The 15,825-nt window shown below is 36.8% G+C and overlaps 1 pseudogene; it reads right to left on the minus strand.

The window, feature by feature from the left end:
* Positions 1-5,308: 5,308 nt before the first annotated feature.
* LOC119769206 lies at positions 5,309-6,283 on the minus strand (annotated as a pseudogene).
* Between the last annotated feature and the right edge of the window lie 9,542 nt (positions 6,284-15,825).

Below are 15,825 nucleotides of genomic sequence, written 5' to 3' on the forward strand. Positions count from 1 at the left end.
TCTCAATACTGTCCAAAATTTCGCTAATAAGCGGTATAGGATACACAAATGGTTTAGTAATTGTATTTAGGTCTCGAAAATCCACTACAATTCTGTAGCGTTTGTTGCCTTCGGCGTCTAAGTCTTTCTTTGGGATGCATAATACCGGTGCATTCCACGGACTTTTACTTGGGCGTATTATCCCTAATTTTAGCATTTCTTCCACTTGCTCTTCAACGTGTTTCTTGGTGGCTTCAGGAAATCTATATTGTCTTTTGTTAATTGGAATTTCAGTTGTTGTCTCAATATCATGCATGGTTAAATTGGTATAAGTCAACTCGTCACCCTCTAAATAAAATATTTCATTAAAATCATGTAAAATATTATTAATTTCTTGATTGATATCACCTTTCAAGTGGTCTGTTTTAACCAATTCATAAATTTTTCTCATTCTTTCGTTGCCTGTAAGTTTCTCATGCTTCATGTTTTCAATCACATCATAATCCCGATCATTTTCTAAATTCATCTCTTTTGGGTAATCTTGGTTATCATCATCAATTTCAATTTGATCGTCATAATACTCTTCAATGCACGGTTGGATTCTGCCATTGTAGCGATTGTCATTATCATAATTATTTCCATTATTTTCATCATAATTTGTATTAAAATTTTCATAACTATTTGCTTCAATACCTGCCATATTTACTTTGTTTATATTTTCAATGTCATTGATTCTATATAAATTGGTCATTTCATGATTATTATATTGCATATTATTTGTATCAGGCGTTCGTAAAACTATGTTGTCGAAACTTTGACTAATATATAAGGTGTATTTCTTTAGAAAATGTGCTCCAAGAATTGCATCATCAGCGAAATGCTTCAAAATGTAGAACTTTTCCTCGTATTTTGAATTTCCTATAATTAAAATCATATTTACAGATCCAACTGTATCTTCTGCTATTCCATGAACTCCTCTAATGGAAATTCTATCGTTGAAATCAATGTTAGTTAAACGCATATTACTAACCACATCCCATCTTACAAAATTGTTACATGATGCGGAGTCAATTATAAATTTGTGAAATTTTGTTGGCCTTGCCAAGGTAGCAATATTTGCATAAAATATTGAATCATTATTGAAATTGATTTTTAATGTTTCATGTGGTGGAATGTATTCGTTAAATTGCATTTTAAAATTATTTGGAATTTGATTTTTATTGCGTCGACTATTTGTATAAGTTCGTTTAAAAGTGTTCTTTGCAGTATTCGTTTTATAACATTCATAAAATTTGTTAGCTTGATAATTATTTCTTTGATAAAAATTTGTATTTTTATTGTATCTGAAATTTCTGTTTTTCTGTCAAAATTAAGGTTTGAATTTTCAGTACTAGCAAGTAACCTTTGTTCGAGAGTTCTTAAAGACTCTCTGTCAATTCGTTCATTTTCTAAAAATTCTAGCAAATTTTCCAACTTCATATGACGGTTATTAGTGGCAATTGCTTTGATTTCATTATTTATAATTCCAACTATAAAGTGGCTTTTTAAGCAGTAAGCTGTAAATGAATTTTCGTTGTAACTTTGATCAATTTTTATGATTTCGTATTTTATGTCAAGAACTCTTCCTGCATATGATTTAAATGATTCATCCCGTCCTTGTTTCAGAGTTTCAATTTGTTCAATTATACTACCAAAAGTAGTTTTGATACCAAACTCTCTAATTAAGTTTGCCTTGGTTTCTTCCCAAGTGCTTGCATAAATTCGGTTAATACGTGCTGCTGCTTTAAATTTTAGTTTCATAAAAACAATATTTAAAAATTTACTCTGATCTTCGCCTTCAGGAATTTGATCAGCATAATAATCTATTAATATTACAAATTGCTCCAGTGAGTCTAATGACCCATCAAATTCTGGAATAAGCTGGATTAAATCCGTCATCTCCAAATTCGCCATCTTTAACGGTGCACATCAACAAGAGCTTTTGCACCAAGATTTTTGTTACAGATATTTTAGTATTTTCGAAACTAAAGTACTGTCTACTAAGTGATTTACAACAAAATTTGCCTGTTTTTACAATCAGATTTGTGCAGGATTGGGTCCGTAAGTTTGTCAATTTTGGCATAAGAAGACAACAACTTCCTTGGTTGCTGTGCACCCTTTTAAGCGTGTTTTTAACTATTTACATCAAATTTCGGTATAACTTTTGTTTACTCACCCTAAACTGCCAGATTTCCATGGTCGTCTTCTTGGGTGTTCGATGCGGCTGAATTTCGTCTCCAGTTGATCCAGATGATCTCGTCATTGTTGAATCCCTAGTGTTGTCCATCGTTGGCCGGTTTTGAAATTTTCGATGCTTCTGCCATTGGTCGAGCCCGTTTTGATTCCATCTCGTACTGCTGCACATTTGCTTCCATCTTAGAACTCCTCACATAACATTTTCTTCAATTTAACGTTTTTTTACACTATTTTAACCGTTTGTTACTTCGCGAAATCATTTTGTTCATTAGCTTTCACACATAGTCACATTTTCAACTCTCGGTTCTGTCCAATCATAATGGCGATTCCAAACACACACAGCGTTGCTTTCCGCTAGTCACCACCTGAACGGCCCGAGCGGTTTAGGCTTTCAGGATTTTTGTGATATTTACTTGTAGAGTCAAAACAGATCAGTAAACATCACTTATCTGTATTACATTTTTTAAAGATTACATTTTTGTGGTAACACTTTCAACTTCTACGCGCACGATCACATCACTCAACTTTTTGTTGCTAAATTCATTAAGACTTTCGTCGAGCCAATTCTCTACGTTGAAGCCAGACTTGTCCTCCAGACCTCTGCGCCGAGCCATGCCAGACCCGAACTCTGCTACGTCCCTGGTTGACTCTTCACAGCGGCTAAGTCCCGGCGGACTCTTCACGGCGGCTAAGTCCCGGCGGACTCTTCACGGCGGCTAAGTCCCGGCGGACTGCGGCCTCCACCGCTAAGTCCGGCTGGACTGGGGCCTCTGCTACTGGTGGCTGCTGGCGGGTCCGGCTGGTCTGGGGCGTCTTCTGGAACTGGAACTGCACTGGAGTGGAGCTGGCTGGAACTGACTGGAACTAATTCTGGAACTAACTGCCCTCCTCAAGAATTTTGGGGTTTTTATAGTCAGTCCCCGAAAACTCTACTAAATTTTGTTCTACTAAAAGTTGTCCGTTCCGATGAGAAGCATCGATGAACCTCATGAATTAAATTGTGCAGACCTCTGCAATTCTTCATGACTTTCCGTATGGTGTAGTGAGTTCACCTCAAAATCGGAAGTCATGGGTTCGAACCATTGTCGTGAAACTTTAAATTATGTTATTGGAATATCAAAATAATGTTCCTCAAATATTCTCAAAAATGTAAGTCAATAATGAGAAGGTCGAATTCTCCATTGAACAAACATGCCAATGAATTTGGTTAAGCCACACCTTCAATTTCCCTATGGAATAACATCGCACATTCATAATTGAAAGCTTAACCATTTTTGTGATTGCCTAATAATTGGCGAAAATTAATAAAGGGCTTTTCAGGTGAGGATGACTCATGATCCACACCTGTACATAAGCTTAATTATTTGTCGCGCAACGCGAGTCGACGGGTAAAATTATTTATGCTTGCGTAAGCGCGCATGGTCAGAACTGTGGTGAGGTTCGAAAAATGGACAAATTTAATGATTTAAATTTGAGGTCGCTGCATAAGAAATTAAGAAATTAAGAAATTAAGAAATTAAGAAATTAAGAAATTAAGAAATTAAGAAATTAAGAAATTAAGAAATTAAGAAATTAAGAAATTAAGAAATTAAGAAATTAAGAAATTAAGAAATTAAGAAATTCAGAAATTCAGAAATTAAGAAATTAAGAAATTAAGAAATTAAGAAATTAAGAAATTAAGAAATTAAGAAATTCAGAAATTCAGAAATTCAGAAATTCACAAATTCAGAAATTCAGAAATTCAGAAATTAAGAAATTCAGAAATTAAGAAAAAAAATTCTGAATTTCTCAATTTCTAAATTTCTTAATTTCATATTTTCAGAATTTCTTAATTTCATAATTTAAGAAATTCCGAATTTCAGAATTTCAGTATTTCAGTATTTCAGAATTTCAGGATTTCTGAATTTCTGAATTTCTTAATTTCTGAATTTCTGAATTTCTGAATTTCTGAATTTCTGAATTTCTGAATGTCTGAATTTCTGAATTTCTGAATTTCTGAATTTCTGAATTTCTGAATTTCTGAATTTCTGAATTTCTGTATTTCTGAATTTCTGAATTTCTGAATTTCTGAATTTCAGAATTTCAGAATTTCAGAATTTCAGAATTTCAGAATTTCAGAATTTCAGAATTTCAGAATTTCAGAATTTCAGAATTTCAGAATTTCAGAATTTCAGAATTTCAATTCACCCCATGTTTGTACAGTTGACTCTCTGGCTGTCAATTTTCTCAATATCAATATGGCTCCATCTATCAATTATTTTTCAGTCCCTTCAAATAGCATACCTGGAGTTTTTTTGAAAAGGACCCCGCCTTGAGTCAGGGGTATTCAAAAACAACCAAAAAGCAAAAAATGAAAATTTGGTTTATAGGACCTTTTCAAAAAAAACTCCAGATACTTTGATTTTTCGTTCTATAATTAGATACTTCCCGTTCTCGCCGGTCTTATTTTGGTCTATTTTGTTGTGCTCTACTAAATGCTGCCAAACATTGTTAATATTAATATTATTTTGTTCTATCCGGAAATAAATTTAGAATGGTTCTAAATTAAAAGTTCCCCTGCATTTGTCTAAAATTTTTATCTTTGGTTTTTCCGTGCACGTGTTGCTTTGTGTTGACGTTTCCCCAAGCGTTTCTCTCCCATTTTCTACCGTTCCTTCTTGAAACGCTTGCGGGAAAAATGGCGGTCTGCCCGTTATTTAGGTTTGAGTCAAAGCTAAGTCATAACGCCATCCAAGAGCATCGTAAAAATTTCGATGCTCGTGCTTACGATGTCGTTGCATGATCCATGAAAATCCAGCCAAACAGAAAACGTTTTAAAATTCGAATTAAACTGACTGGTTACTAGTACCAACTGAACCCACTCTGCGAGTTTTTTTTTTCGATCTAGAAACGCTTAACACGTTTCAGGGCCACCGGCGGTTCATGGGTTTCTCCAGGCCCATCCTCGCAAGTGACATCCTGCAGAAGATGGCTATGCTGCCGCTGCTGTAATGGAGCTTTACCGCAGCTGCTAGCAGAGTTTGCGCGTGGTGATGGATTTTTTTGTTTGTTTCTCAATAAATGGTATAATTTATTTTGTAACAAAAGCAAATATTTGTTTTTTTCAAAGCGTCACTTGACATCGTCCAGCACCATATCGTCGAGCAACTCCTCCAGGTTGATGCGCGGCACCGACGGGTCGGCCATATCGTTGACGTCCACCGGCATAGACTGCTGCCTGGCGGCGTCCTTGAAGATGTTTATGTTCTATCGCATTTCCGGATTCTCCTCGAGGAACTCGTTGTAGTCCGCCTCGATGTCCGTGTCCAGTGCGCCCACCTCGGTGAGGTTTGCGTTCCAGTTGCGGGACTGTTTGCGCAGGGATTTGTCGTAGTATTTCTTGATCAGCAACAGCTCCAGAATCGCGTCTTACTTGAGCTTCTCAAAGTTGGCGTTGATGATGTTGGCCTCGGCCCGAGCACGGAATCGCCCACTTTGAGGAGGTGACCCAGGTTGGACCGGATGTGCATCGTGTTCTCGTTGATGCCCAGTTCGGACCCTTTCACGAAACAAACGGGGGAACTTCTTCTTTACGTTGTCGCGGACAATCTCCACGTCCATCAGAAACCACCATTTGCTCGGGGTTGCAAATCTTCTCGAAGGGACTCTTCCGGAAGGATCAATCAGGTGAATCGCGTTAGCTTCCTTGGTGATCGGCGAGATGTACCCCAGGGTCTTGTGCAGCTTCTTTCCCAAGAAGACGAGACTTCCTTTGGAAATAGGAACCACGTCTAGCGCGTACGAATACTTGTAATTGTACGAATTGCTGTGAATGTCGTGCGAAATCAGCTTCTTGGAGTTGGTCACCTTGACCGGCATGACAGCCGTCCATGGCCTCGCCAACCCTTTCAACCGCTTCAGACAAACCGACAGAAGTTTCTTCGACTCCAGACTGCACTGGACCCACTCGCTCGGCGGATTCAGGTAACGCTCGCAGTTCCGGCAGAAGAGCACAATCAATCGGAATGTTCGCCGTAATGTCCACGTGCGTCAGCAGGCAAGCCACGGCACATAGGGGAAATCTACCCATTTTAATCCTAATAAGCGGTCGTGTTTGAATGATGCTGGATAATCTAGAGTCTCCCTTGAATTTTACTAAAACCAAGTACACCAACGAGTAGAGCAAGTTTTTGTGAACATTTCTGTTTATTTTCACTTTCACTAAAAGTTATTCTATTTCTTTACCAAGCATTTAACAAAAAAAAAAAAAATCCCAAGATATTTCTAATCGAGGCGAATGCATTGGGCCACGCCCATTTTTCTAATATCGGCTTAGTTCTTTTTTCTTCCAACACTCTGTCGAGTGTTGCCATTTGCGCTGACAGTTCAAACGAACACTCACGAAAAGTGGCATTTATAGGGAAAGTTTCCTGGCATCGCTGGCTGTGCTGCTGGTGGTGTGGACGGCCAGCCTTTGTTCTTTTTGCGTCTCTCGCTCGGTTTTCTTCAGCCTTCGAGTGGAATGCGAAGTGAAAATTGAAACGTCAAACGACTTGGCGCGTTTGTTTTTTGATGGCGCTTGCTAATTTATTACATTTTTCGGGATTATTCTTCAATTGAGTGCCTTAATAATGATCAAAAGAACATGTTGCCGGTAGTTGGAAGCAATTTCATATCTTAAGCGCCGTGAAAAAGTAAGCGAAAGTGAAAAGTTAATTTTGGCGATATTCATTAAGCGTTTGAGGGATTCTCGTGTGTGTCACTGTGTGTGCCAACAAAATGATGAGAAGTGGTCTCCCAAAATACAAATTATGATCAAACGTGCATTAAATGTGATCTTTTTGGCCAGTAAGTGGCATACATTTGCGTGCTTACTCGAGGCGGTGCTGTTGCTGGTAAGTTTATAGCCCAAATAGTATTTTTGGAGCTTTAATCGAGCATCAAACTCTCCATATGACGAAGATAGGTTTTTGATTGGAAAGGGTAGATTTCCCCTATTCGACGGATTCAGCTTGATCGGAGTTTCGCAATCGCAGCACAAACTGAAAGAAAAACATTCCCATATTAACATTTCTGCTTTAAATCGTTTCCCAGCACTTACCTTCGCTTCAAGTTTGTTCTTCCTCAGAAGGCGGGAGCAGTTAAAAAAAACACATTTTTGAATAAAATCATTAACTTTGATGCACTAGTTAAACACCGACTTTGAATTTACGAAAAAAAAACAAACAAACAACTGTCAAAAATCAAAATCTACCGCTTTGGTGAGCTGCTGCACCTAGCTTTTTGTGTGGTGAGCCTGGTCAATGTTTTGGTGGAATTTCAGCCGAGAAATGTTTCATTTGAAATATTCTGAAATGTGTCATGCGACACCCACGCGTCGCATGAAGTATTTCAAGAAAATTTACCGCGGTTAACCGCAATCCAATTAACAAAAGCCCTAATGTCTTCAAATTTATTTTGCTCATGCTCATGAAAATGTAATTTGTAATGCCCTGAAAACAGATTCTTGATAAGATCCAGTTTGTGACGAGCAAAGTTTCAAAATTTTCTATAAAATTTTTAATTCCATAGCCTGTTTTCAAATTTATAAACATTGCATTATTTTCAAAATCGTCAAGAGTTACTACAATTTTTGGAAATCATGTTGTCGATTTAGAAATCATTTACGACAGAAAAACATTTAGAAGATTTAGGAAACATTTAAAAATAAAGAAATTCGATAATATAGAATTACAGGATTTGACTAACATTATTCATTTCCATGTTTGAAATACCAAGAAAGAGTATCTACGTGGTTTATGGACAACTCGGGTGACAAGAAAAACGATACTTGTTGGGAAGCATTATGCGATACTTTTTTTTCGATTCCTAATCAAACAATTAAGGATCTGTGTCAATTTTGAGCCATACTGGGTAAGGTTTAGGGAGTCGCTGTTGAGCGCTGAAGTTTGTATGTAAATAATCACGAAAATCGCTGTAGGATTTTACCGGCGCAGGACTCGCTCAAATTTGTCCAAGTCGACGTCGTCGTGCTATCTTGTCGCACCCGCCATTTTGACGTTCCGAGAAAAACGAGTTTTAATGTTTGACCTTGAATAAACAAAAACGAGGCCACGCAATGTAAACAATAACAAACACGTTTTGTTTGGCTGACCATTCTGTGCATTGTCCCGAAGTAATATTGAAGTTGGTTGCTGGAGTCCCGAGTTATAATTACAAATGTTTACGGTAGTCTAGCTTGTACGTGCGTCAAACGCGTTCTGACCTGAAATCCCTTTGGCCAGTTGTCGCACTTACATTAATTTTCAGGGAGTGATAAGATAGCACGACAAGATTAAAACTACTTGTATATGAAAAGTGACAAAAGTTTGGCATTGGCAAAATGCACGTACGACAAGTTAGTACGACGGCGACGAAGTGTTAGATTCTTGTAGGCATTTCAATTCTCTAGAACTTTGTCGAAGGGTGCAAAACGATCCTTGCTGATCATCACATTTTTGTATGGAGCGTGGGAAATCGTTAACAAAATGTAATGTTTGATAAAAAAATGTAAGAAATTCAGACTCTTCAAACTACATTCCTGAAATGAACTCCTGAAGACGATTTAAAGAGCGCATGTGCCATTCATCAGCTCCACTTCGTCTTCGGATGTTTGTGTTTACGTTCGACTCGTTGTTGAACCTTTGTCGGCTTCACACGTGGTTTGACGCCACCCCCACACCCATCCCTCTCACGTTTTGCTACGTCGCACAAAAAGTAAGAAATGTTGAATGAAGTTTTGTTTGCAGACGAAGCACGAAGTGAACCAAAAAAATACACGCTCCGGTCGGTCGTTCATTTTGGCGAACGTGATGCGATGCTTGATGCTGATTTTTTGACTGTCGATTTCCTTTCCTTCCTGAACGGGCGGAATCGTTTCTTTGTTGCCCACCACCTATATCCTACCGGCAAGCCGCTGTTGATGGCGGTTTTCCACTTCCGGAGATACACAAAGCCGAAGTTTTTATGGTAATTTAGATTTGAAGGGTAAGTGTCACAATAAGTTTTATTTTATATAATATTATTGGAATGTTATTTAATTAATGTTATTTAATATGATTTTTTTAGTCCACATCAAATTATTCGCTCAACAGAATTGCCTTGGCGTTCTCGATTGCGAGACTTCTACTCGACACGAGGTGTCCGAAAGCTTGATTGTTGAGGCAATTACAAACCTCTTTTTACACCTAAGCTTCCATCCACCACGGGATTCAAACTGACGACCTTTGGATTGTTAGTCCAACTGCCTACCAGCGTTCTCTTACAATTGCAATTGCAATTTTTAGTTATATGCAAGAGCGACAAACCGCCCAAACTATCCATACAAACTATAAAAAAAAACTATCCGGCCCTGTCTAAATATTTTTGAAAAATTCAAAGTGCACATGTTTTTGGGGACTCCAAACTAGAGAGCCTGGAGCTTATTAGAGAACGGTCATCTCAAAACGCAAGTACCGATAGAAGCACGAGAACTGTAAAACGGAGGTATAAATCGAGCAGAAGAATTTCAGTTGGCGATCAATCGAAGAGAAGCATTGTAATTTTTGTGATTTATATTTTATTCGAAAAAGTGCAAAACACGAATTGAAAACAAAACAATTTCAATTTCAATTTTCTTTTTCAATTTAAATTTCGTTACATATTTTCGTTGAACAGTTTTGAGCAGCTTGCCAGTTTTTGAATAAAACAATGATTTCGGCTCGAAGTTTCCTTACAACAAATATTTGAGTTATGGATTACAAACTTAAATTGAAGTGAAAAATCTTCTAAACATACAATGCACACCCTTGTTGATTAGGTAATTACAAAATCCTCTGCCAAACCCAGTAACTCACACCACTTCAGACGGCGCACAGTGGACGAAATGGGACTCAAAATCGGACTTAATTGAACGCGGCTGGTTTCCTGGTATGAAAAATAGTATTTTTTATGTAAAAAATCCGGGGAATAGATTGGTGATGGTTTCATCCACCGCACAAAATCGTCATTCTTATGAAAAATTGTCTGATCTTTACGATAAAAATATTTTCAGATTTGTTAAACATGACCGAACATTTGAAAATGGCCAAAAAATGCGTTTGTTGCGGAATCGGGGTTAAATGGACCCTAGATTATTATTGCGGTGCATGTGGTTATTTTTACTGGATTCCTGGGACATTTTCACATAAGTTAAGTTCATTTTGGATTGCCGCATAAAGCCTCCGCTCTAAATACATACCGATTTTCAAGAAAAATTAAAAAAAGTGGGGAATTGGGGCGAAATGGACCCTTTGCCGTTTTGTGCGGTGAATGATACAATCACCAATCGATTCCCCGAATGTTTTATATAAGAAACACTATTTTTCATACCAGGGAACCAGCCGCGTTCAATTAAGTCCGATTTTGGGTTCCATTTCGTCCACTGTGCGGCGGTTCGAATCAACCGGAAACTGCAGAAAGGTTTTTGAAGTTTTTTGGGAATGTTTGCAAACGCAGCACCTAATTTTAGCTTTACACCAGCCATAAACTATGTTTAAACTCAGTTTGTTTTGGTTCGATTGACTGATCAAAAAAGAGTCTGAAAAGAGTCACGCAGGTGCTTTAACAATTGAAATTCTGCAAGCTGTTTTGATTGATGTGCATGCAGTGGTGCCAGTTTCAGTGTCTTAAGGCTCTGGAAGGCATCATTCCCGATTGGCCGTTTGGCGGCCATGTTTGTTTTAGAAAAAAACATTCAAATATCGTTTCAGAATGTTTCAATCAAAAAATGGTTTTCTCTGTGTGTTTGTAGAAGCATTTTACGGGTGCGGGACATTTCGCCGAATGTCGTTTCGCCGACGGTCATTTCGCCGAAGGTCATTTCGCCGAATGTCGTTTCGCCGCATGGGACGTTTCGCCGAATGGGACGTTTCGCCGAATGGGACGTTTCGCCGAATTGACAAATAATCGTAAAATAAATATATAAAATGGACACAAATTGTATTAAAATATTTTGAAAATGTATAATGTCCCTAAAAGGTGATTTTGCAATCTCTTAAAAAAAATGTGTTTCTTAGTATGTTATTTTTATAAGTTTATTTAATTATTACAGTTATTTAATTACAGCAAACAATTTTAAATCATTTCTGTGTGTTTTTGCATTCTTGTTTTAATATATCATTTGAATTATTTCTGTGAGTTTTTGCGTTCTGTTAACCATGAGCAGTTTTTTTAATTTTCTGCTTATAAATTTCATAAATTTCTGTTAGTTTTTGCATTCTTTGTTTTTTAAGCATATTATTTGTATAATTTTGTAAGTTTTTGTTTTCTTTCCAACATAAGGAGTTTTTGATTTTCAGCATAGCATTTTGAAAAAATGCCGGTAGTTTTTGCATTCTTTGTTTACTGAGCATTTTTTTTTAAATTATTTCTGAGAGTTTTTGCATTCTTTCAAACATGAGCAGTTCTTTTGATTTTTAGTTTAACATTTTGGAAATTTTTTGTTAGTTTTTGCATTCTTTGTGTTCAAGCAAATTAATTATATAATTTTTGGGAGTTTTCGCATTCTTTCAAACTTGAGCAGTTCTTTTGGGTTTCAGCACAACATTTTGCAAAATTGCTGTTAGTTTTTGCATTCTATATTTTTGGCATATTTTTCAATTATTTCGGTGAGTTTATGTATATTTAGTTTTTTAAGCATATTATTTCTATAATTTTTGTTAGGTTTTGCAATCTTTCAAACATGGGCAGTTTTTTTTTTTGCATAGCATTTAGAAAAATTTCTGATAGTTTTTGCATTCTTCATTTTTTAAGCAAATCATTTGTATTATTTCTGTGAGTTTTTGCATTCTTTGAAACATGAGACGTTATTTACTTTTTAAATTATTATATTATTATTTTGCCACTACTCCTCAAGTTTGCATGAGTGAATTACAAGATGGCACTGCAGCGAACAAATAGCATAAATTATACAAAAAAAATAATTTTTATTCAATTCGGCGAAACGTCCATTCGGCGAAATGACTTTTGGCGAAATGACCGTCGGCGAAACGACATTCGGCGAAACGTAACAGATCCCATTTTACGTATAGTGATTATATTTTCATTTCAATTTACTATTTCTGGACCCTGAATTCAGAACCATCATTGACAGTCATTAAGCATAAGCATAAGCATAAGCATAGGTGCCCACCCGCAGTTGCTACTCCGTTATTGACCAGGACCTCCAGAAGTTACATCCACGAGCCGTGGAAGATAAGTGGGTGCTATCTTTCCTCGCTTCGCAACTTCTCAAAAGGCCCCTATCATGCTGATCAATACCGGCGCCGGCCACGACCAGTGGTAGGGTCACGGGGAAGTGGATGGGAATGTTAGTCCGATACTTGAGTGATAGAGACCGCCCAATCGACTGCTTCTCCGACAAAGTATCACATGAGTTTTGAGGGGTTAGTAGATGGGTATGAGGTCAGGATTCACGAGTGGCAGTGATGTGACCATGAGCATTTTGTTTATCGGTTGAAATTTTAAATCTTAGGCAGCCGGCTGCGGAAAAATAAATAATTGATTATTTAAAAGTTTGTTTTAATCGAACGCGTGCCAACCGAGCGGTAGTGCTATGGGCTGGACTTATCAGTATATTTTTACTGTTGGTACAATTAAGATAACGCGAGCAAATGTCAAAAATAGTAGATGAGTTAATACTAAAGCTGCCAGTTGGAATAAATTATTACGATCAACGAATATAAACGAAAAGAAAACAGGACACCACGTAACCGATTGTAATGAAATTAAAACAATAACTAAAACGACCCTAACCGGCGGCGTGCCTTCCTATCAACGATGATAAAAGAAGGACTTATAAATTTAAAATATAAAAAGACTCCAAAAAATATGTTGCATAGTAACCGCGAAGTCCCGCTACTCACAATCGAATCCGAAAGATAGCTATCTAGAATTTTAAATATAGTATTAATTCGACCGCGATCCTCCAGAAATTCTTTGTCGGCGTGCCTTCCGATCAACGGTGATGTAAGAAGGGCTTTATTCATTAAAATGATTTTATATCATAAGCCTTAAAACATATTCGTCGGCGTGCCTTCCGATCATCGATGATATAGAAAGGACTTAATCCAGCAATACGACTTGCTTGTCTCGAAAAAAAAAGAATTCGGATCGTTTCTATCGAAAACTATGTAAAAGGAACAAACATAAACTCATTGGCCAACGAACGCGCGAACTGAAAATAAAGAAAAAAGAAGAAGAAGAAGACCAATCACCCCATGCACTCGAACAGCGACACAAAAGAGACAGAAAATAACACGAAAAAAAACAGGACCGCACGTCCACACAGGCACCGCACAACTCAGAACCATCATTGACAGTCATTGCCTCAAAAGTGAAAGACACCATCTACCACCTTAAGATGTCCGTTTTCTAATAAGCTCCAGGCTCTCTACTCCAAACTACATGTTTCCTCTAGAGTTGAGCCTGCACAATCGTTTTTGTATATTTTTGATGGTCTGTGTAATTCATTGAATTTCGGACCATTGATAGAAACAAAAGCATCCCACGTTTCCAGCAAAATGTACTGAGAACTTATTTCTATGGAGAAGCATGGTGCTTTAAGTCTGATCCTCGAACTGGAACCCGATGAATTATTTTCATAAAATCTAATAAAGGATTCCTGTTAATGGGTATTATTGTTATGATTATTGCGTAAAATATCATGAAATATATAAATATTACTAGCTTTAGGCACTTTGGTCCCGATAGCTCCTAATCAGGAATAAAGCCAAGATTAAATCCAATTTTGTTCATCTTAACGAGAGATGATTTTTGATAAAATATGGTTTTTGAATCGTAGAAAAAAGGCATTTTTTGGACAAACTTCGTAGGATATCCTAGGATGACTTTGCAAAGTTGTTAACTGTGATTTCATTAATTGCTTAATAGTAGACAATCAAGATTCGATTAGAATCAAATGTTTCAAAATGATACTTTTGTAAAATAATTTATTGTTTTTGGTTAAAAATAATTTCTAAAATCTAAATCCAGCCGTGCAATTCGATAATGTATTGAAGAAGTGTTTTTATTTTTCTAAAATTGAATAATAACTTCGTAACAACATTTTGTAATACCATTGTGGCAACAAAAATGAGCAATTCTCTACGAAATCGGTCTTTTTTTTTGAATTTTATTTTTTGTATTTTTTAATCCATCTGAAACTTTTTTGGTTCCTACAGTATGCCCAAAGAAGCCATTTTGTATCGTTAGTTTGTCCATATAATTTTCCTTACAAATTTGGCAGCTGTCCATCCAAAAATGACGCATGAAAATTCAAAAATCTGTATCTTTTGAAGGAATTTTTTGTTCGATTTGGTGTCTTCGGCAAAGTTGTAGGTTTGGATACGGACTACACTGAAAAAAATGATACACGAATAAAATGATGATTTTTTATTTAACTTATTGTCACTTAAAGTTGATTTGAAGAAAAAAAACTATTTTTATTTTTTTTATGTGTTCTTGTGGACATTAAATATCAACTTTACATAAATTTTCCAGGTTGTGCAAAAAATCTTTGACCGCGTTATGAATTTTTGAGCCAAAAATCGAAACATTGGTCGCAAAAATCAGAAAATACCTACTGTAGTGAAATTTTGAAAACGTCCACCATTTTAATGTAATTTTTTAAACATTGTCGCAGTTTTCCATTTTTCAAATTTAGTTCAAAATAAATGTCTCTATTTTGCTTTTTTGAGCTGTGTTGATACTACCCTTAGTTGCTGAGATATTTCCATGCAAAGGTTTAAAAACAGGAAAATTGATGTCTGGAGTTTATTTTGAAAAGGTTCAATAAACCAAATTTTCAGTTTTTGCATTTTGGGTGTTTTTAACACCCCTGACTCAAGGCGGTTTCAAAAACACCCAAAATGCAAAAACTGAAAATTTGGTTTATTGGACCTTTTCAGAAAAAACTCCAGATGTTTTCTAAGTCTCACCCAAACAACCCACCATTTTGTAACGTCGATATCTCAGCAACTAATTGTCAGATTTACAATGATAAAATATGAAACATTCGTGAAATTTTCCGACCCGTTCGAGAACAATATTTAAAAAAAAATAATCAAGACCAACATTTCAAAAGGGCCAAACTTTCAATATTAAATGCTGTTCTGCTTGATTTTTGCTTGAAAACATTAAAATTTGGCGTTACGTGTGAAATAATCATCTTTTTAATTTTTTATAGCTGCTTGCAAATAATTATTCAGCCCAATGACATCTTCTCTAAATGAGTAAATTTGGCCAAATATAAAATGGTTGCCATTTGAACTACTATAAATTAACACTGTTGAAATGTTTAACATGTTTTCTCCACTCAGTCAGCAATAGCTTCACCCACCCTAGAGTTCTTTCCTTCCAACCTTTTCCTCCCCTTCGTCGTCCTTCCCTCGCACCACCCCTCGTCACATCCGTTCCTTTCCGTTATCGTCGCCGTCGCAGCATGTCCTCCGGCCGGTGTCTGGCTCGCGCCCAAGACGCGTCGGGCCGGGTCGGGTGTTGTGTGTTGCTATTCTGTGTTGTTGCGTTTCCTTCCCGGCGATGGCGGGCAGACCCAGCCAGTCAGTCTGCCAGCGA

The sequence above is a fragment of the Culex quinquefasciatus genome, chromosome 3 (genome assembly GCF_015732765.1).
Source record: "Culex quinquefasciatus strain JHB chromosome 3, VPISU_Cqui_1.0_pri_paternal, whole genome shotgun sequence".
NCBI lineage: Eukaryota > Metazoa > Arthropoda > Insecta > Diptera > Culicidae > Culex > Culex quinquefasciatus.